Source organism: Papaver somniferum, unplaced genomic scaffold, assembly GCF_003573695.1.
Source record: "Papaver somniferum cultivar HN1 unplaced genomic scaffold, ASM357369v1 unplaced-scaffold_125, whole genome shotgun sequence".
Classification (NCBI taxonomy): Eukaryota; Viridiplantae; Streptophyta; class Magnoliopsida; order Ranunculales; family Papaveraceae; genus Papaver; species Papaver somniferum.
The window spans coordinates 18,003,773-18,014,443 of NW_020621603.1; the positions used below are offsets into that span (position 1 = coordinate 18,003,773).

The 10,671-nt window shown below is 35.8% G+C and overlaps 1 long non-coding RNA gene across 7 annotated transcripts; it reads left to right on the plus strand.

Moving 5' to 3' along the window:
* Positions 1–3,936: 3,936 nt before the first annotated feature.
* On the plus strand, positions 3,937–8,890 carry LOC113331619. 7 transcript variants are annotated; one of them, XR_003351072.1, is made up of 12 exons: positions 3,937–4,174; positions 4,546–4,596; positions 4,795–4,896; positions 5,000–5,110; positions 5,213–5,651; positions 5,760–5,827; positions 6,050–6,135; positions 6,294–6,514; positions 6,785–6,862; positions 6,965–7,053; positions 7,917–7,995; positions 8,101–8,890. It is a non-coding gene; the product is annotated as an uncharacterized LOC113331619 (long non-coding RNA). The 7 variants fall into 7 exon arrangements; XR_003351073.1 differs by lacking the exon at positions 6,050–6,135 and having other exon boundaries at positions 8,101–8,441; positions 8,586–8,890; XR_003351074.1 differs by lacking the exon at positions 6,050–6,135 and having other exon boundaries at positions 5,213–5,356; positions 5,522–5,651.
* Positions 8,891–10,671: the final 1,781 nt, after the last annotated feature.

A 10,671-nucleotide genomic window follows, 5' to 3' on the forward strand; every position in this document is an offset into this window, starting at 1 on the left:
GCATGATGTCAGAAGTTATTTTAATAACCAATGTGAGAGACTGTGGGTGGACTCTGGAGCCACCAAACATGTTTGCTGAAACAGAGACCTGTTCACCTCCTATCAGAGGATAGGGGATGTTGAGAAACACTATGAGTAACTCATCTGCGACAGAGGTTGCATAAAAGGGAAAGGTCGATCAGAAGCTCATATCTGTAATATTTCCACATTGAATGAAATTTTCATGTTCCTAGCATATGAAAGAATCTTGTATCTTGTTCTGTTGTTGATGGTAAAAGATTTAAGATATTAATTGAATCTGGAAAACTTATCGTAACTAAGGGAAGTGATTTTTAGGCACGGTCATAAGACTTAGGGTCTATATAAGCTTAACGGAAAAATAATGAAGTGAACATAGTTTATTTTTGTGTTTTCTTTTGTGTGATTGAATGTTTTGCATGGTATACTTGGAACCGTGAACTTATAAGTCAATGCATAAACTGGCTAGCGTAGGCTGCGTACACAAATTTAGTTTGGATATTGAACACAAAAGTTAAATCTTTGTAGAATCAAAATATGTTATAAAACCTTTTAGCAAAATAGTCCATTCAGTTAGACCTAGTCAACATAAAATCAACCCAAACTAAGGTGGTAAAAGGTGGTTTATAACTTTCACATATTATTATACGAGGTACTTTCTTGTATACTTTCTTAGGGGTAAGGATGATGCCTTAGAAGCCTTAAGAGTATAAACTTGAAATTGAAAGCGAAGTATATGTTACCACTAAAAGGTTTAGGTCTGAACGTGATGGAGAGCATGAAACTCATATATGAGAACTTTATTTGTTAACTGACATTATTCATGAGATCGCACCTCCTTATTCACCATAATCTAATGGTATAGTTGAACGTAAGAACAGAACTATTAAGGATATGATATATGCCATGTTGATTAAAGGATTAACCACCAACTTGTGAGGGGAGGTCGTCCTCTAAAATTGTTATATCCTAAATAGAGTAACTTTTAAAGGATCAGATAAAACTCCATATGAGTATGGAAGATAGTCAACCTTCTTATGCATACGTCAAAGTATGGGGTATTTGGATAAGGTAGTTATTCCTCCTCCTAAGAGAACTAAGATATGACCCAAAATTGTTGACTGTGTCTTCATAGGGTATCCTGAATATCCTACTGCATATAGTTTTTGGTTGTCAGTTCTGCTTTTTCTGACATTGGTGTGATATGTTTATTTTGGTTCTCTTGTGGCTAATTTAATTGAGTATTTTGTGTACAAATTCATGTTTCGTGTGATTTGTTAATGTCCTAAAAAATCCTTCTTTTCTTGTGAAGTAAGGTCGCTCTTGTTGTTCTTCCGGGAATGATATTTTATGGGGGAGAGTTCTTTTTGAACTTGTGGTTAATTGCCAAATCTTTGTGGGGAGTGCGGCTGTGGAATATTATAGGAGTTTTCTTGCATCTTTATAAACTCCTTGATGAATACACTAGTTTCGACTATGTGAAATCATCGTTGATATGTTCTCTTATGGTCATGAAGTATCTCTATGGAAATTTCATTAGGATCCCATTAGTTTTCGTACCTTTGTCAATTTATATTAACAAAAAGGGGGAGGATTATTGTGTAGTTCACGCTACAAATACATATGGTTTACAGATCATTATGTAAGGGGGAGTAGTTTTCATGTGAGATGAAGTATTGACTATGGGGGAGTGATACATATCACCATAGTATTGTTGTTAAAGTTGAGATACAATTAGACTTTGATGTTGTGTGATAATACTATGACATTGTATAACAATGATTGAGAGATACTATTTTCTCATTGTTATAGCTACGAATCTTCAACAAATATGACGCTGAGTTGAACACATTCAGAATCACTGGAGTACTTGGAAGTGACGAAGATTTCGAGTAATGTTGAAGAACCAAGGAGATCAAGCATTAATATGAGAAGCTACAAAGTTTATTTATTTTTTAATCCATATGTATTGATAGTTTTATCACTAAAATTGACAAAGGGGGAGATTGTTAGAGCATTGCTCGGTCGAACTCGCAAGCGTTGCTATCTCAAGCTTGTTTGTCAAGTTTAGTTGCCAAAACTATAAGTCTTGATTTCTAGTCTACTTATAGATAAGTCTCGGATTAGGATTGAAATTTTAGTTGAGCTTTAGACTTCACGGAGTTCATCGATTCAAGATGAAGAACTACTAAGGGGAGCTTGTGGAACTTCATCAACAAAAGGTATGTGGATACTTGAACTCATATATCACTCAAAATTCTAGCAACTCTATCTCTTATTTGTGACAAAAGTTATATAGCTATATAGACTTCGATTATACACATTTGATATTTCGAGCTGAGTTTAACTCGCTTACATATTTCTCAAAATATGTGCTGGTAAGCTTTTGCTTCAACCAAGTTCATCTTATATTATTGATGAAAGTCAAAAGATGATCATGTGAAAATCACCTGGTAACATCTTGCATGATTTGTGTGAAACAGTCATTTGATGTAGACTCGGAATGTTTCGTATTGATAATTCGATCACTTGAAAATTGCTTTGAAGCTAATAGTTTGTGTGAGATAGCTATTGTCGTCTTCCGAGAATGTTTCAATGATTGAAATGGAGTTTAGAACACTTGACCTTGGTTTGATAAATCATAGTATGCGTACTTCCATATATGTAGTCCAAGTCCGGGAACCATAGTATGCATACCCGTGCGCGTACTGGCTGGTTTAGTGAAAATCCGGGAACCTTGTACGCATACCGATACGCGTACTGGAGTGAGGTTCAGGTCCGGGAATTTCTGTTGAGTTTGGAAGGTATGCGTACCCGTTCGCATACTGGCGAACCCAAACTAAGTCCGACTACTTAGGTATGCGTACCAGTTTGCATACTTGAGTAGGTTATGTTCTAAAATTGGTTTGTTCATGAACTAATACATTTATATAATAAGGAATGCAAACTTTTGCAAACTGCGGCTATAATGTTCATGATTTGATTCGAGTGAATCAAAATCGATTTTTCTTCAATTGTGTCTTGTATACTTCTATGGGAATATAAACAACTGAAGAACTAGTTTCATTTGAGTCATTTGAACTAGTTATGGTTAAGATGAATATGGTTGATATGAAAGTTTTCATATGGCTAACTTCGGTTAACTATTGTTGAGCCAACAAGGAGCACACGTTTAGGTACGGTTACTCATATCTAAATTAAGTCACTTTTCATTTGTGTATAACAATCTAAGTTCGATCTAACATTGAAAATATTAGCTTGAGTCTATTCAGGTTTTCATCTAATGGTAAATATTGAATGCTTTCTTACCAAGGTAACATTGATTGCAAACCCTGATTTGAAGACTATATAAATGAGAACTCTAGCAACTTGGAAACCTAATCCCCACAGCTCCTATGTGATACTAGTTGCGACTAGAGTCGATTCTCCTTTAACCTTAGGTTTTTCCAAAACCATGTAGGTTAACGACTTGAAGACTTCATTGGGATTGTGAAGCCAGACCCAACTATTTCTCTGTAGTTGCGTGTTCTGATCTTGTTGTTTTCTACCATAACATGCATACCCATATGCGTACTGGTTGGTTTAGTGAAAGTCCGGGAACCTTGTACGCATACCGGTACACGTACTGGCGTGAAGTTCAGGTCTGGGAATTTCTGCTGAGTTTGGAAGGTATGCGTACCCGTTCACATACTGGCGAACCCAAACTAAGTCCGACTAATTACACTAGTGGAATAGCGGGTTTTCTCAACCCACACCACGATCCCCAATGGCAGTCAACTAACCGCGGACTGGTCAAAATCGTCTAAGAATTAAGAAAAACACGGAGCATATCCCAGAGTGTCAAAAACAGTCGCGGTATAAGTTATTTTAATTCCCCATCTCTCTCTCCTTATCTTCCTACCCACAAATTCTATTTCTCTTTCTATTTTCTTTTCTCTTTCCTCTAGATGCGCCTCTCTTCTCCATCTTCTTCAACTTCAACAGCAAACCAAAAACTCAAACAAATCAGAAGAAATAAAAAGAAAAAAAAAAAACCAAAATCATTGCTCGTTAACCCAGCCTGCTTCTCCATCTTCTTCATCTACTCTACAAAATCCAAGTTCTTCCAGTGAACCCTATTTAAACCTGTAACCACAGAACAAAGCAAAGAGGCTAGGTACGATTCATTCTTCTTGAACCTTCTTTTCATCTTTGTTGTTAAGGTTTGTAACTTACCGATCTACTTTTATTTTATTGGAGACTTCCATTTTATACAACTTCTGTTCAGATTTGAAATAAATTTGGGTTTTGATTTGAGATTTTTTTAGGGTTTCTGTAAATCGTATTTGTACAAATTTCGTTGATTTTTGTTTTGATTTCGTATCGAAATTTTTTGGTTTGAATTTCCGTGTATTTGAATTTCTGATTTAGTAGCATACATGACTTTCTTCCTTGCTGAGCTTATTTTGAAAAAAATTATTTGCCTTACTGTATGCATTAATCTTATGCTGAAGTTTTGCTAATTTTGCTTAGTTTTTGTGTTTGTAGATCATCAATTAGTCAAAGGAGATTAAAGGGATGGCTAAGAAGGACAATGTGGTATGCTCTCTTCTTTTTATTACCGTAATAATCCATGAAAATTGTGAAAATTTTGAGCAGTTTTGCTTAAGGTCTAGTTTTTGCTCTCTTCTTTAATTTTTGTTATCTTATTGGATTTATTTTGAGCTTGTTCTTTCATGTTGGTATTGGGATTGCTTTAGGTTAGTTATCTGAACTCTTCTGGAACATTTATCCCAGGATAATGTGGCACTTCAGAAGGTTATTTCCGTATTATCGCAAAAACAAGAAGAATGCAAGGAGACCTGCAATAACATCAATTCGATCTCAAAACAACGCTAAGTATTATTTCTCTACTAGTTGCTTCTATGCTATTCGTATGGTTTTAGTGTTATTATGTAAGTCATTGCTGGTGGTTCAGTAACATTCTTGTTTGAGAATTCAGGGAGAAGGCCAAAGCAGCTGGAAAGATGAAAGTTTGGCAAGGTTATGCGCATGGTGTGGTTGCTTTGGCCACATGGTTCTGTTGGGAAACAACTTTTGAGGCTCTACAATGGTGAGTTTGAGGTTCTAGACTTTGTCTGTTATTCTGTTTTTATCTCAAATTCAAGGTCTTCGTAATTAACATTGGTATGAACCTTGCACCTGAATTGTGCAGTTAGCATCAAGGAGAATATAAGGAGGTGGAAATACTGGAAATGCGTTAAATTGTGTTGCTCGCCTGGGACTGAATTCTGGCTTATTCAAAAGATACTTCACTCATATCCCCATTCTGAGTTTGAATTACTAAGACCTTACGCTGGTATGCTGCTTGTGAGTGAAAGCATATGAGTTATAATCTTTTACCTCATAACTTAACTTGACCAGTCAAATAGGCTCACTGCATAGAGTTCTCGGGGCTTTTTGAGAGCTATTCGCAATTCATGTAACTGTCTTGTAGCTTATTTGGATATAACTTGTCCTGTAGATCATCTGGTAGTGTTATTTTCTAATTAAGTACATAACATTGAAATGCATGAAATGCTAATCAACTTCATAACGGTGCACCTGCATTCCAAGTTCGATCCGCAATAGCATGACCTTTGTCTGTTCATTAGGTAATTCTTGTGACTCTGCTGGGTGCTTTGTATATCTCTGGTTTTTGTTTGGTTTCTTTTCAAGCTCTTTGCATGTGTTCTCACATATTTTTATATTCTGTATTGTAGCCAATGCAATAACAACTGAAGGCAGAGTTGATTTAATAAGCATAACTGGATCAATGCTCACATTTAAGGTAGGATTAAACCTCTTATGAAATTGATCACAGTCTTTTTCTAGTTCTTAAAAAATGATTCTTTTCAGAGCTTTTTGATTTTGGACTTGATAGAAAAATATATTTGTTTTTCAGTCTAGTCCTTCATTCAGCTGTAATTATACATCTAGTACTTACATTATCCTCCAATGTCTTGATTTATTGATAACTGCTTGGATAATTAACCGATTTTCCTTCGACTAGTTGCATGTGGAAATTTAAGACCACATTTGGTTTAGACAATGGCATATGATAAATATGGGATGGGAATCATGTTTGAATCATAATAGGTAAAGGTTATAAGAAAACACACACTTTAAAGTCTTCACTGTTTACTTTTTCTTTCGATTTTGCTATTACATATGGCTCAAAGTAGCTTGTGCGGTTAATAAGTCTATTTCGTGGTGATTTTTCTTATTGTTCTCTCTTCTTTTTTTTCTTGCCATAGTTGAAGGATCTTAGCATGTTGCTTCCATCTTTAGTCTGAACCTGCTTCAGTCGGTCATATCTTAGGTGAATATAATTATAGATGCTTAGATGGTGGTGCTGTAATGGATTAGTCAAACATCTTCAAGCTCCCCCATTCATTTCAGACATTGAATCATCTACTAATTAAGCCTTTCGAATACGAGAGCATGGGCTTTTGCTCTTGGACTACTAGCTTTCAAGGTAATAAACTTTATTCTTTGCTAATAAGTAATAACACAATTCAGAAAACAAATGGGTGACCCAGCTGAATGTTGATCATTTACGTCCAGCATCTCTCGCATCTCTGCGATGGTTACTCGCTCTTTTTCATTTATTCATAATTTCCCGTAATGCTTTCTGAGCCTCAAGCTCAGTTTCCAGGTCTGAGGAGTTTCGTATTTGATTGTTTTGATTATCATGACATGGACTTTTTCTTGCAACAACATCTAATTCTTAAACCTGTTTCATCAGATAGCAGGTGGCTTAGGCATTATACAGATGTTGCAAGTGATTGAGGCTACTCCAAAGAATCCTGATGGCAAAACTCAGGTAATTGGTTATTTATTATTCTAGCTACTAAGTGTCACTACATCAAAGTTCGTTGGCTATACTGAGATCTGAACTCTTTAATATGATATCTTGCTCTTTCAGATATGTTGCTATATGCTAACATCTCACCAGACAACATACTAGCAAAGCAAACACTTGACATACTCTCAGCTAGCCGTCCAAATTTGAAGGTGATATAGATTTTTGTATCTTTAGTGGGAAACTCTTCCTTATATTTTCCTAGTATTCCTGATGTTAGCAGTTTAATGAGAAGAGTGAAATATTTGATTTTGAAACCAGAATTCAGAATTTGAATCCTTTTTTGTACGATTTTGAATCTAAGTATACGTTGAATCAGATATGAATTGTAGTATTATCATTTTTTTGTTTCTTGTCTTAGTTGTTTTCACGGACCATATTTCACCTACGATTAGTAATGCACATTTAAAGTGAAAATTTTATTCAGATGTTATTGATGAATTTGTTGCCTGCTACAGGTAAATACAATTTAGTTAGGAGAATTCCCCTAAGAGTGGGCGTGAATATCTTTCCCTAGGATTTTTCCATTACGAATTTAATTTTGCTGATACTCTCAACTTGAACAGATAAAGCCTCTATATCGGGTTTTTAGTTATTTTTTTTCACTGCCATGTATGAATATTCTAAATAGCCAATTGAAATAGTGGGTTTTGGGCATCCAACTTGAGGATTGGTGAATAGATACTACTTCTCCTGGCACTAAGTAGTTAATGCTTTACCTGCTGACAAAGTTAAGTTAATGGGTTCAAATTAAGCAGTTGCCTGCCCAAAAACCCATTATTACAGAAGTCGTTGTACTTGACAGACATTGGGTTCATCAAATACAAGTTGGTGGTGTTGTGGAGTACCTGAAAACCCCTCCAGTTCTCTCATATGTTTTATTTTACGGAAGCTTGGGTGACATTTTTAAATATCATATTCTCATAGTCATAGATAAGATTTGATGATGAATCTGATAATATTTTTTGTGTTATTGGATTTGGTCGGCTGATACTTCTGTTTGCATGTTTGACAGTATAAATCTCACAATTGATGGTGTTGGAGCCCCTATGTACAAATTTGATGGACACAAATCGTTTGTTCATTGCGTTCAGGTTCGACATAGTACCTTTCTTTCTCTGTTGCAGCACTTTAGCTATCTTATTACACATATATAGGGTTTCTTCATCTTTTAACTAATATCTATATTCATTTTCCAGTGGTGTCCAGATAATTATCAACATCTGGCAGTGCTGCAGAGGATGGCATTTTGAATGTTTGGGATCATGAAAAGGTACAGGAATCCGTTAATGGTTTTATGTGCTCGTTATCATCTAAGCTACCGGGTTAGCTTTACTTTGATTTAACATCATAAGGTGTCGTGTCTTTATAATACTATCTTTAAGTAAAGCTTGATGATATCGATACATCACCTTTCTTATATTTCTGTTTTTTTTATTGGTGAGAGGGGGAGAATTCTGTGTAGGCAAAAGTTTTTAATTAGGTTCAAAGGTCTTGTAGCTGATGGAAGTAGATCACTACTTTCGGGACAAGCAGGGAGGTAATAATATTGCCTTAACATCTCAAATTTGTCCTTATGTTAACTCTGTCTGAGTTCACCATTGTGATTAGTTTCATATCAAATATTACACGTAAGTCCCGTCAGAATCATGCGCCGTGCTCAGGGTTGTGTTATACTTAACAGAGATTGGGTTCACAACAAAGAAACAAAAACGTCTCTATGTTATGTGTGAGGCGGCTCTGACGAAGAAAGTTGATTCAACACCTCATTGTAAACTAGGGTATTCAGACTTGCACTTGTCTTTAAGAATTGTCTTTAAGAAAAAATGTGAACCTATCAGCTAATACTTGTATTGATGCAAATTTAGGATTTTTTCCCCCTGATTTTGAAGCTAAGTGCAGGTTTCATTTCCTTCAAATTTTGCAATTTCAACCTGTATGAATTGTACAATGAATACTGGTTTTTAAATAAATTGACATTTGAATGTATGAATCCAGGTTTCATTTGATTGTAATTTTGTAATTTGAATTTCACTTTAGTCTCAGTCAGACTTCAGACTTGTTTCAGCTCAGACAGATTTGGTGCAGGCAAGTCAGCCAATCTGAATCTATTTTTTTTATATTAAAATGTATATGTACGACTGATAACAGTCAACACCTTGACCGTTAAAATCAGTCGTTGATAGGAGTTGTTCCACGACCCACAGAGCCACGTCATAGATGAAAAGACGCTCAAACAACGACTACTTCCGCGACCGTTAAACCAAGTCAGTTGAATGGTATCTATGACTTGCTCTGACGGTCGCGAAACTGGTGTTTTCCACTAGTGTTAGGTATGCGTACCCGTTTGCATACTTGAGTAAAATCGGTTAGTTCATGAACTAATACATTTATATAATAAGGAATGCAATCTTTTGCAAAACGTGGATATAACGTTCATGAATTGATTCGAGTGAATCAAAATCGATTTTGCTTCAATTGTGTCTTGTATACTTCTATGAGAATATAAACTGAAAAGACGAGGGTACCCGAATACACCACAATCTTTAATTTATCCACCTATAAGTCCTCTTACCCAAAGTGATTGTCTATGGACAAAGTCGAGACAATACTATAAATCGGTGTTCACACTTTGTGTTATCGTCTATGGATAAGAGATCGAGACAATACAACAATTAAAGTGTGATTACTTGATAATAGGTTCAGACTTAACCAAACTCTATCGGATCACTATCAAGTAATACAGAGTTAACGTTTGTGTAACTTAGTTTAAATTATAATAAACAATTATAATTGCGGAAATAGAAAAGTAAAAGACACAACAAGATTTTGTTAACGAGAAAACCGCAAATGCAGAAAAACCGCGGGACCTAGTCCAGAATTGAATACTCTCAGAATTAATCAGCTATATAAAATCTAACAAGCTTCGTATAGTTGAGACCAAGCAACTAAACCTATAGTTCACCTAGTTTCTTCAGTATCTGTTAGGAAAAGTGTGGTTTCCTATTTATGGTACGTTTCCACATTGAGGTGGATTTCTTAATTGGAGTAGGAAATATATTAGGAAAGGTTTTGGTTTCCTAATAGGAGACTAATACTTGGTGGCCAAGTTTGAGTTCCCTATATATAGTGTTGGAATTGTAGGTTTGTAAAAAATCCAACCTACAAGAGTGGTAAATCCTTGTGCTTAGGTTTTTGGTCTCTTTGGTAGGGAGGATCGTGTGATACCGTAAAGGTCAATATCGGTGTGAGAGAAAAACTTGTAGAGAGAGGATTCGGTGTTCTAGTGTTTAGGGTTTAGGACTTTGCCCTAAACCAAGTTTCTAGACGGTTTCCATGTTTCTCCTCTGTTAGTAGCAACTATGAAGACGGTGTAGAAGAGAAGACATGAGGCTGGTTATGTGAAATGGTTAGAGAATTGCTTCCTATATTTTCTTCGATGGTGCTCTCGGGTATGTCTTGTTAACTCTTTGGTCTTGTCTTGGGTTGCGAAAGAACATGTAATGGTCTTTGATTTAATGGAAGTTTTTCTGGTGGTGTTGGCCGTGGATGTAGCCTGTAAAGGTGAACCACATATATCTTGTGTTGTGGTTGTGTGTTTTCTTGTTTATCTTCTGTCTCTATTATTATTTCTCCCATATTTGGTTTAAATCTCCAATTGTCCTTTGTGATCCTGTGATTCCGCTGTGCTCGGGATGCCAATTTTCCCAACAATTGGTATCAGAGCCAAGGACGGGCTGGTGTGATTGAACCTGGAATTGAACGATGGT